This window comes from Lepeophtheirus salmonis, chromosome 14, assembly GCF_016086655.4.
Source record: "Lepeophtheirus salmonis chromosome 14, UVic_Lsal_1.4, whole genome shotgun sequence".
Taxonomy (NCBI): Eukaryota; Metazoa; Arthropoda; class Copepoda; order Siphonostomatoida; family Caligidae; genus Lepeophtheirus; species Lepeophtheirus salmonis.
In genome coordinates, this window is record NC_052144.2 from 36,592,719 (window position 1) to 36,605,453 (window position 12,735).

The 12,735-nt window shown below is 32.8% G+C and overlaps 1 protein-coding gene and 1 long non-coding RNA gene across 2 annotated transcripts in view; one reads left to right on the top strand and one right to left on the bottom strand.

The window, feature by feature from the left end:
- Positions 1 to 12,735, bottom strand: part of LOC121129113 (protein fem-1 homolog C) — a 60,995-nt gene that overhangs the window by 32,088 nt on the left and 16,172 nt on the right. The gene's annotated exons all lie outside the window — the stretch shown is intronic.
- Positions 3,559 to 6,394, top strand: LOC139907155 (uncharacterized). The gene is made up of 3 exons (XR_011783568.1): positions 3,559 to 3,694; positions 3,781 to 3,848; positions 6,256 to 6,394. It is a non-coding gene; the product is annotated as an uncharacterized lncRNA (long non-coding RNA).

Sequence of the window (12,735 nt, forward strand, 5' to 3'; positions counted from 1 at the left end):
GCAGACTCTTGCCGATACCGATGCCTTGGGTACAATCCTAGTCCTAGTTATCATTATATAATAATTTTAAGTACATAAGTAATTAGAGTCCTATATACAATATACTTGCATTAAGAATATGTAAAAAAAAATATATAATTTACTTTCTCGTCAAAATTGTCTCAAAGGTTAAGCATGCTTGAATTTGGAAAGGGATAAGACGTAGCAGTAAAAATTAATTTAATCATTATTTCCTTAATTTTGATGAAGATATGAGCCAACAAATTTTGATGATGTTGATAAAGGTTCATTCATGAGAAGTTTAAAAATAGATATATTACAGGACGTTGGATAATTAAGCAACTATTACTTAAGTATTTTAATATCCAAAAAAATTTGTTTGATATAACGTAGCTGTCGTCCCATTTGGAAGAACAGCAACAGGTATGATGATGATTCTTCTTACAGGTACAGAACGGCTTTGTCAATTAAGAAATATAAATATTATAATATGCAACTTTTAAATAGTTTTTATTTTAGTATAATAATTTGTTTGTAATAAAAAGTAGTCTTGAGGATTGGTCTACAATCGATTTTTTTTTTCCGCGTTGGGTTGGATCTTTTCTTATATTTCGAAGACTGTAGTCTGAAATTTAATCTTTTTCGAATCGATTTTTTACATCTATCTAGTTGTTATCTAGAGTTACAAAATTGTATAATATCTAACACTTTAAATTAATATGACGTCATTGAACAGATGTTCCCAATTGGGAAATACACATGACCTCATCAACGCATATTCATCCATAAAATTGGTCTACAACAAATTTTAAATGAGACTATCAGGACCAATATCTACATTGTATCTCACAACCTTTACTCCAAAAATAAACATAAAAAAAGTATAAAATCAGATTTTAGTTACTCAATTCTACCCATCTACAGAATTATTACTCAATAATTATTTTTGGGAATTAAAATCTTGCTCATTTTAATTCAACTACATTCAAAACACTGATAAGGGGAAAAGGAGTAGAAAAATCCACAGCTGATAACAAAATACGTTGTCAGTTTGTATACAAGTGAGGTAATATCCACTGTGATTTAGTGCAAATTTTTCTTTGTGACCGATCCAGACGGAACTTCTTTAAAAGACCGAATTAGGTAGAATGAAAGTTATAACGATCTCTGACCAGTGTAAGATTGCCATAGCGAATACAAAACACTAGTAAAAACCAAAATGGCAAGTAACCAGCGGCGCAGCACTAATATATACATACGAGGTGTGTTCAAAAGTATGGCGACTTTTCAAATTTCGTGGGCAAGATACAATTTGATATGGTCGATTTCTTAATATTTCAGCTATATAACATGATTAGATGGTTTGTGAGAGGCATAACGGTTATAAGTATTTTGCGTGTTTGGTGATTGTTTGCTATTAAAATACACGGATCAAAGAATTTACATTCAAATTTTGTGTAAATGATTAAATTAAGTGCTCCAAAACACTAGAAAAGTTGTCAGTGAAACTGTTCTGAGTAAAAAAAAAGCTTATAATAGGTAGAAACTCTTCCAAGATAGACTGGAAGATGCCATTGACGAGACTCGCTCTGACTGCCTAATCATGTCAACAGCAGATGAAAACGTTGAAGCATTGAAGAAAATTGTTTTTGAAAACATGCGAATCACTATCAGAGAAGTTGCTGAGGATATTGGCATCCTAATTTGCTCAAAAGGGTCATATTTGGCCCTATGGGACTTTATCTTGTTCCCAAAAGTGAAGAGACCTATCAAAGATTTGCAACGATTGAGCAGTTAAAGACTACATCGCTGGAAGAGCTCAAGGATATAGCGAAAAATGCTTATATATTGTATCTGAGGAGGATTATATTGAAGAGGGCAACGTAAATATAAATGAATAAATAAATATTTTCCACCCTAAAAATACAGTCACCTTACTTTTTGAACACACTTCGTTAATAGAAGACTTTATAGTCCATAGTGAACTAGTTATTTTTGTAGTAGAAGCACAAACAGTATACACGCACCAAAGTCATATATAAATTATAATCCTTGCCCCCTTCATCTAATAATAATAACGATATCAACATAGTAGATTAACGGTAATCACGTCATTTAATCAATTATTCATCCATCTCATGGTCATACACACGTCATAAATGACAGAAGAATGATTAACAAATGGGAATAATAGTGTACCTACTACTACTATACAATCAACGACGACTTCGTTGTTGGCGATTTATTTTTAGACTAAGGTGAACATTATAATCATCGTCGTCTTCAAAACAATGCATCTCATCCTCATGGTCATACCTTGTTTTTCTCGTGCAGTGAACCATGGTACTACACGCTAAGATAGATTACTTAAACTTGTTATATGTATATGTACATCTGATGTACTTGAGTACTTGAATTAAACGTCAAACAAAATACAACTTGCCAAATATTAGGGGAGACCCTGTTTAGTTTTGTAACAGTTTTTGCTTTTAGCTCCATTAATTGGAGCTAATTTGACTCAGACATGCCATGATTTGATACAAAGAAGAGCCGTAATCACAGTAATTCTTTCAGTAGGAGTATTTAATGGCCCTATTAATGATGAGTCATCCATATGACTACGACATTTGTTGAGATAAGCGAACATGCCCTAGTTGTAATCTGGTTCCTCTGTTTCATTCTCTGAGTAACTTATTATTGACAATCAGAGCATTAGTCCGCTCAAGAAATCCTGAGCGCGCTCCCGCTCAAATATTTTCCCCCCTGCTTGTATAGCTGTATTTGAATTTGACAACTGTTTATGATTGCAAGTTCAAGTATGCCGTACGATTTGTGACAACCATACCTTATTTGAAATAGCTTATAATAGTCCAAATGATTGGTTTAATTAAAATAAGTGTGACAACAAATTTTATTTGTCTTTTGGTGTGCCTTGGGCACAAAAAGAATGTGTTCACGAGGTTTCGTGCACAAACATCCAGTTCATCCGTGTTATTAGTTTGAACTTGAGCACAGGGTTCTCAAGTATTTGAACTGATGCTTAAGTGAGATTTTGAAAATCTTATGTCAATTCACTACATAAAAATATGAGAAAATCCTATTTCAGCTGGGAAAATTCATTTACAAAAAAGAAAGATTTATCTTCCAACGTAATCTTCTCATATGAAAAGCTGGCGGTGTCTCTGAGGGAACTGATGTCTGAATCTTCTTAGAGTGTCCAACTACATGAGAGGCAAACTCTTCTAACGAAAACATCAGAGATCCACAAATACAGCATGGATAAAAGATTCTAGCTTATCTTTAGACATAAATTCAACCGGGTTTTTTTGTTTTGTTTTTCAATCTTTAAAATTATCCTTTAACTCTCAAACTTTTTGATGTTATCTCAGAAGATGTAGAAACGGAAAAAGTAATTCAAATTTATATAAATGAGCAAATATTAGAACAATTTTATCTCTCTTCTAAAATGGCGAGTGCGCTCCTGCTATTCAAAAAATGAGCGCGCTCTCGCTCAATAATGCTTTGTTGACAATGGATAATAAACAATACAGATAGAACCGATCGTCGAAGTAAAAGCATCCAATGTTTTTCTTTCCTTCCTTAAATTCAATTAGTTATCAAACTACCCGTCGTCTCGAGTACTCCTCCAGCCTCTCGTTAAATATTAATTTAACGATCAAAATAGTTAAATTAAGTATATTTAAATATAATATTTCATGAAGTATTTATATTAATATTTTATTCCAATTTTTCGAAATACATAAATATAATTTTATTTAGCCTCTCAAAATATTAATGACGGATTTGGGAGATTATTCTCACTATAATTCTTAAATTGAATAAAATTCGTAAGTATTTCACGTTTTTCTAAAATGATATAAATCTAATTAGTGTGAATGTATGGTTTGATTCGGAGTCGAATCAAAGACATAATCTATAATAGATTGAGAGGCCCAATTACTTGTGTTAAAAGTGATATTTTGGGAAAGTTGCCGCTCTGGAGGTACAATTATAGGACACCTCATACAAATTCATGTATATATATCTTATTTAAATATAATATGCGTGGAGTAAGGATGTACGGGTTGATATGAACAATCAGATGCAAATTATGCCTTTAATTTGATAAAATTGTTGGAGCTTATAGCGAGAAATACTTTGTTTTTGATTGTTTTGGTCAACTGTCTTCTTTTTTTTTTGTCTGCTGTCTGGACATCAAAGAATTTCCCTTTCTATTGCACAGTATCATCACTCCATGTATTTTATCTCTATGGTCACAGCTCATTTTCTATACTTACATTTGTGCACCATTTACGTATACATAGGTAATTCAAGAATCATGTTCATTAGATTACTCACTACATAGGATTTTTCTAATACATATTCGTAAATATATTAGCAAAATAAATATCACAAGAAAGCAGCTAGTCATATCTACGTAGAATCATGATTTCCCAATTTTTCTAACTAAGAAAGACATAAACAAAAGAAAAATGATGAAGACTCAAGGTGAAGAAGGGTTATTATTAGTTAATACTACACTCTTTGAAAGAACTTTTGAAGGCCATGACGAAAAGTAGAGACTATAAAAAATACACATTTTCATTGACGTCATAAATTGCATCATAACTGAAGGAGACGCCATTTCGAGGGCTCAATCATATGTAGTTGATATTTTTACTACGTAAAATAGACAAATTTCCAATAAACCTTGATGAAACTTCATCCAATGGTTTTAAGAATAAATAAAAAAAGTACCAATACCTACATTGAATACTACTTGATGCCAATGATAAACAGTGATATTTGAATATAATCAAAGTAATACATACTGAAAATCCCAATGAAATGTCTAAGTTTGAACAAATATTATTATTTTTTGACCAATTGGGGACGAGAAAAGTAGGATAAATAGAGAAAAATATATAATTATTTCCCTTGTAATAGTTGATTTGTATACACAACACGGAAATAAGATTGTATAAGGATGTTTTAACATATTTTGAATATATATTATGTTCAGATATATAATTACTAGACAATAGAGGCATACAATATTGATAGATAGTAAGGTTTAAGTCTTTTTAATGGTTGATCCCTTTTCGACATTGAATAGTTCACTATGTTCCTGAATTTTAAGTAAAAATAGGGTTTTCATTGTTTCACAACTTGGTTGTTTAGGCCCTCAAATGGTCGATATCAACTAGGCTGATGTCACATGAAACTGCTCTACAGGGAATGGGCAACTGTTCTATAAATAATTAATTATTTATAGAAGACCAGGAAAAGACTTTTTCCCGCGAAATTTTAAATTGAATCAAATCTTTTCGGTTCCGGTTCCTTTTAGTTCCATACATGTATGTTAAAATGGGTACCCGCGTTTATATCTTATATTCTCTCTCCTTTTGTTTATCGGTCAGTCGATCTACAACTACCACATTGTGACGAATCAACGTTCTCTGATGATAAAGGGAAACGGTGTTATAACGGATTAATAGGGTGTCCGTTGTTGGTTATATTTTGAGAAAGATTTATCCTACTCTAATTATGTTGTTTTTAATGTATTTTTGTACCTAGAAGCCAAAGTATAGTCGCCTTTATTTTGTTTCCTTTTTTCGGTTCCAAGAAGAAATAGTGATAGTTAGCTATTCTTAGGAAAATTTTAATTGTTGTTTAATACTTTGGAAGGAGGGGAAAATTTCAAGTGTTGGTTGTTTTTTAAGAACCAGGAGAAAGACACCAGGTAAAATCGATTTCCAGGGAAAATTGGAGGAAATTGCTTGTTATAGGAACGAAGAACGGGTTTTCCGGTTTCGGTAAAAACTGTTTCCCATCCTTACGCTCTACATAATATGTGTAAAGTGAATTCCTAGACCAAGAGAGATTCTTTCTAAATTCTTTATTTTCTCGATATTAAATTAAAGTAGTATAATAAAGGAAATACATGGATTTATACTATGAAGAAAATAAGAAGGTAATTACGTAGAAACACAAGATTTGGAAAACGATTCGCTTTATTATTAGGCATTAACAGGCACGTGACGTACATACATATATCTATAAATGAACCCTATTTTGGCATGTAATAATTTTATAATTTGCCAATATTTCTATGTAGATATATTTGTATGTACATGATGTGAAAGAGTGAACTATTTTTTTATTATTTTGAAGTAAATATCATGGAGTTACCTCACAAATTTAGAGGGTATTTTGTTCTCGTCGTTGACTCTCTACTTATTTTTCTTTAATCAGTGTTGTGAGCGTTGATAATTAACTGAGTTTGAATAAGCCCTTGTTAAGCTGTGAAGGATTCTAGAGACATATCATCAGGTATGCAAATCGTGTCTATAATGGGCATGTTAAAAAAAGAAAACGAAAATCATATGGTAACCCTGACAATTTGAGAAATGTTTAGGAGGAGATCAGCTGTGACAGTTGTAATCACTTCCCCAGCCCAAAAAAACAGTTTTTGTCAATTTTCACAAAAATACACACATCAACTCACAACAACGCCTGTTATATAACAAATGCGCATACAAAATGGCTGAAACTTTGCAGAGTAACTCCCAACCGATGCTAGATAGATGTGACTAGCTTTTATTTACGAGTGCTGCAATTTTCATGTTGAGGTAGGAAACTTTTCAGACCACCCGGGTATATACCTATATATGTATATACTTGGACGAGTACACGCACGATAAATGCATTAACCCACCTTTAGACTCTTAGTAGAATGAAGGATTGACATCTAAGTCATTTCTACGCATTTACTAAAATAGCCTCCTCATAACTACTTACAGCTAATCAAATAAAACGTCATTACAGCTAAACTGTTCTTCTCTCAATCATTTTTGAAATTGTCAGCGTTACCACGTTAATTATCAGTATCTTTCTTTTACATACTAGCAAGTAATACTAACCGAGCAGTCTGATATTTGGCAAGGGATTACTTAGCTGTGCTCTTGATATCCTAGTCAAATAAAATCTGAACCTTAAAGGTTCATTTTTAGATTTGGACCTTTTTTTATTTTTAAATAGCACGAATAAAAAAAAATGATTCAATTTAAAATAAATATATATTGCATAATGGAATTACCTTTCATCTTTATATTTATATTTCCAAGACTTTGACTTGATAAGAAAAAAAAAGAAGGATTTTACGTTTGATTACTCATCTAGATTACTGCTATCACTACTCAACCTAATCTCCCTCTCTCTACCCATGATATGTAAAAGGTTACGTAAAATATTTGGTTGTTACTGGGGTGATTATTCTATATATATATATTTTTCTTTTTTTAAGGATGTATACATTTAATACACCAAACGATTGTATTAATATAATGATATGATGGATAATTAATCATGAATATAACCACCGTAGACCACTGTAGTAAATAATAACGGCTTCCAGACATAATTTGTTGCAAATACTTCTAATGTAGGCCTCCAACATGACAACCACTTCTCATTAACAGAGTCTCAACATTTGGTTGTTGGACACTGCAGGCCTGGGACTCAACATGCCAGCAGATACTATTATCGGGGGGATTTAGATATGGTAATTGGGAAGGCTAAAAACTTACTTTAAAAAAAACAGTAACTCAACTGATTGTTTACTTTTTTCCCCAACTCTACTGTCAGGAGTTGTATTGTTTGCGCTCGGAGAGAGTACATCAAGGACTTGTAATTTTAAGCTCCTATGTTGTTTGCTGTAGAAAAGAAAGTTCACTTCTCAGTAATTAAATAATTATGAGAACAGCTTAGGAAAAGAAAATTCACTCTTCAGGTTCCAAGCTTCAAAAAATGGGCGACCTTCCAAATGCTTAAAATTTGCATGACTGGTCACTGCTTACATTCGCTCATGCAATTCAAATAAACATTATATTATTTTCAAAATATGTAAGCTAAAAGAATTATCCCCTTGAATTTTTATAGGCATAAATGGAAACATTGTCTAAATTGGGGCAGCGTAAAAATCCCGCATAAGAGAGTGTTATACAAAATATGGCGACTGAGAAAAGACACATCCGCTGTCAGTGATATTAGCCCTGATACATTTGAATTTTCAAAAGAGGGAGGAATCTATATTAAACTCCCTATGACTCATTTTGAGTGTGCACTTAATATCATATAACTGCGTGATTACTTGATCTAAGAATTACTTATGTAACAACGAGGGTGTGTAGCTTAAGCTCAGCGCGTCATATTAAAAAATAATATTTAGTACATATGTATATTATAACTCAAAACTTGTCTGTCGGTCTATTGTCGACGCCTAATAACTTCAAGCTATGCGGGGTACTACCGCTAGAAATTAATAAGATAATTCATATCTAAGCAACATACAAACTTGTTCAGATAAATTTGGAGCAAGTTTATGGCTGTCGAGAGCAACAACAGCGATATCCACAAGTCACTTTTTTGTGGGTGTATTTATAACTTTCCGAGATAAAAAAAATCAACTCCATGAGTATGATGCACTAAAAAAGGTTCGCTATGATCGAACTCCATTGCAAAGGACACTCTGCGCATGACATCATCAGACTTCTGATGTACCCAAAAAGCACGGTCTACACCATCAAGAGCTATAAAAATAAGGTTATGTCCTCAGGTCCAAGCACAGACCCAAGAGTAACAGAAAGAAAACCTAGGACTGGGCTCCAGAGGTCCATCAAAGCTGACTCAGGCAAATTCATGTCCTTCCATACCAAAAACCAATCCGTGCACTGCAGTACCATCTTCGGGCTATCAATGAGAACTTAAGGTACAAAAGCTACGTCCTAAGAGTGAGGCACCTGTTAAAAGATACAATGAACTCACCAGAGAGGTTGGGTAAAAGAACATACTGTCTTCGTTAAAGAACACTGGAAGACATTTGCGATTTTTCTCAGATGAGAAGATATTCACTGTTGGCAATAAGAAAAACAGCCAAAATGGCATATGGATATGTAAATAACCTTCTGAATGTTCAAGACGAAGAACCAACCCACTGCTATGATCCTAGGCGTCATTTGCTTTATTTTTTCAAGTCCAAGCAGAATGTGAACAAGGAGGTCTACTTGGACGTGCTCAAGCCCTAGATCGACAAAGTGGCTGGAGGTAGGAGGTAGAACTTCCAGCACGACTCCACACCACCCAAAAGACCAAGATTGTGCATGAATGGCTGAAGGATAATTTGCTTCATTTTTGGAACTTCAAGACCCAGTCCTCCAACTCTCCTGATCTTAATCCTAGTGATTATTATCAGAAGAGAAAGTTCGAGTGGGAGTCCTGTGCAACCTACCATAACTCTGTGGAGGCCCTAAAGATGCCCATCATGTCCTTGGCCAGCTCCATAGATGCTGTGGAGGTCTCAAATTCCGTTAAAGTTTTCAAGCCCTATGTGGAGGCTGTTCTTGAAGCAGGAGGACATTTTGAATAGAAAATATCCAAAATTTTCTCATGCTAATTTTCTGTTCAATAAAGTATTCTTCTTAACCATTTATATCGATCTTGCTGGCCTTAAACTTGGTTCAAATTTATCTGCAAGACTCTGTATACTTTTTTTTTTTAATTTAAGTTCACCGTTATTTAGACAATATCATCACCCCTAATTATATGAAATACAATTAATATCCGTTTTATTATCTACATCATATTGACATTCAATAGAGCGTTTTCATATGACGTCAGCATTGTTGATCATAGCATTCGAATTATATAAGAATAAATAACTTTTTTTTAAATTAAGATTAAGGAAAATGGTGAACTACTACTGCCGTGTATTTGAATGTCAAAATGACAAATAAAAAGTATTTACTTTCTAGTTTTATTATACATATATCAAGTGTTAATGTGTATTACAAATATGTTACTATATTATTACAAATTCTTATTTACATAGTGTAGCCAATATTTGGCATCAAATAGAATTCAATACAGTTGATCAGTCTTTTTTTCCTTTCACATTTTTAAAGCCATGTAATGGAGTTTCTTCCAGATTATTTTGAAAAATTGTTCATTTTAGTTCATAAATATATTAACTATATGTATAATGGGTATTTAAAAATAAAAAAGAAACCGTAAATCAACATGGTAACCCAGGAAATATGAAGAATGTTTTGAAGAAGAGGAGCTCAACTATCAAGAAGCTTCATTAGATCAGCTATAATCAGCTGTCGAAAGGGAGTAGGGGAGAAGGGCAACTAAGGAATTAAATAATAATGACAACTGCTGAGGAAAGGAAAATTCATTCTTCAGACTATCAATTCCCCCAAAAAAAAAACGGGATAGGCAAAAAATAATGCGTATAATCTGAAAGATATAAGTGCTCTTATCAATCATTTCTCCCTAAAGCGTAAAAATAAAGTAATGAAACGCTACCGTTAGCTTGAGGAGATGCAATAGTGCATCATAATACAACGTTCAATTATTGTCAGAGGTGGGAACTTGGACTCGAAACTTGACTTGGACTTAATAGCGCTAAGTCTTCTTTGTTAATATATAAGTCCGTCTACCACACCTCGAATGAGCATCTTCTATAAATTAAAATATATTAGATGAGATCATAACTCCCAATTGTATCTCCAAATAATAACTAAACAGTACCTCTATCGGACAAAAATGTACCAAGGCATTTTCCAGCTATTGATCACGTGGGTCCTCGTTTCACTACTTGGTGTAAAGCTTTATTTCTCTTTATTTTGAAAATTCAAACGTATTAGTGAGTAAGGAGCACTTTATTTTATTTAGTGATCTTTTTCAGTGGATATGTGGTCTATCAAAGTTGCCAACTATACTTTTCATTTGATATACACTCACGAGGATTTAGACAATTTTCCCATCTTTGACTGTAACTATTGTCTACGCTTCGGTTTAGAATGATGCAATCTGTGACCTCAGTGAAACCGTTCCATTACATGGATTCGTCTAACGTCAAAAATTATGTTCCAACTTCACTTTAAGTGACCACTGACCATATATGTAAATATAATTGCATTTTGCTTGAATAATGAATGGCACACCTCTATCGAGGAGTTAATTTTTTCACAGTAAAAACCTTGTAAAAGTATTGTTGTTATTCAGTTTTTCAAAAAACGTGTTTTCTTTCATTAAAAATATAAAGTGCATATACTTCAAAATACTAATTTATGAAAAACGAAATGGATTGTATGTAATAAGTAAACTTAAAGAATATTTCTCAGTAGTCTTTTCCAGAGCCCTGAATAAGGGATCATTTTTTATATGTCTGAGCTCGAGTAGTCTTTGAACTCAGGTCCAAATCAAATCACTAGCATTTTTCTCGTCCGAAGTCGCAATTTAATTAAACTTAAATGCAACTTGTCCCCAGTTAGTAATCTATATTTAAAAAATATTTATGACACTTAAATATGTTACTGAATATTCCCTAGAGATAAATGATGTCTGTGAGTCTTTCTTATTTCATATGTTGTATCCAAGCCTTAAATTTTTTAACTTATACATAGTCTCGACTCTTTTCACCTCGAATTGAGTCTAAAGACGCAGTATAATTAGTTTTACTATATATTGCCTTAAATCTAAAGAGACTGAATGACCCAGAATCAAAATGGTTTTTTTACTTTACTTCAAAACGGAAGGGATCCCAGGAAAGACGAAGGCGTTGGAATTAGCGTTGTTGAATTCCAAAGCTCTTATTGCCAACAAATTTATGAATCCTTAGCTGCTGAGATAAGATCCATTATAATCTCAACTATTGCAAGACATGCTACCTTTTCTTATATGATTCCAGACACCTCTGGATTTGTGTAGAAATATACTGCTGATGTTATTAGGTATTACCCCCAAATGTCGGCAAAATATTTGGACTCTTTAAAGTGGATAGTAAGGTATTACAAGGCTTTTAAAACAAATAGTCTTACTGTTGGTCCTTTTAATGGTGAATTGCTTCTTATATTTTATTTTTATTTGCTCTTGTTTCTGAATGTTTGTATGTGTCTTCCAAATTATATATGTTGACGGATTTTATTTAGTTGTTTTTGCTTTGTAGTATGTGTATAATGATTATTGATGTTTTTTTAGGAGAGGGAAAATTTTAAACCAAAATTTGTTTATCGATGTTATTTTTTTACGCAATCATTCTTCCTTCATAGACTTCATATGTCTTTTGTGCTTAAAAAATGAGTTGTGAGTCTCAACTCGAGAAACGTGGGATTTTTAGATCGATACGTGATAGACTAAAATACACACCTTCTAAATTATTAATAACCCTTTAACGAAGTTTTATAAAAAAATCAATGTTTTGTTCTTTTATCATTAATCACCTCCAATTTTGTATGATATTATTTTTCTACAGACTATTTTCTCGCTGTATAAAAAGTATTATTTCCCTAATATGAATCATTAAAAGAAGATAATAACACATATGAAAGGCTCCGATAAATGAATGCTTTATTACGTAGTCGCTACTGTATCAGATTATTAACAAATAAAAGAGAGTCTAACCCTATTTTAAATATTAGGCTTTAGGGATCCCAATAACAAAACCAAGATTAAGGAACTGTGCTTAGAGTTGAGCTAAATATGACCTCCCAGCATGCTAGGGGAAAAAAATAGATGGAGCGACGCAGCTCAGAGTACAAGGAGGTTGTGAAAAATTATTCTCTTGAGCTCTAATCTGCGTTGGTTTGATTAACGGGAGCTCCTAGAGAATGGAATATAATATACATGGTGTACTTTAAAGAACATTCCGAGGTCGCATTGAGTGATTGT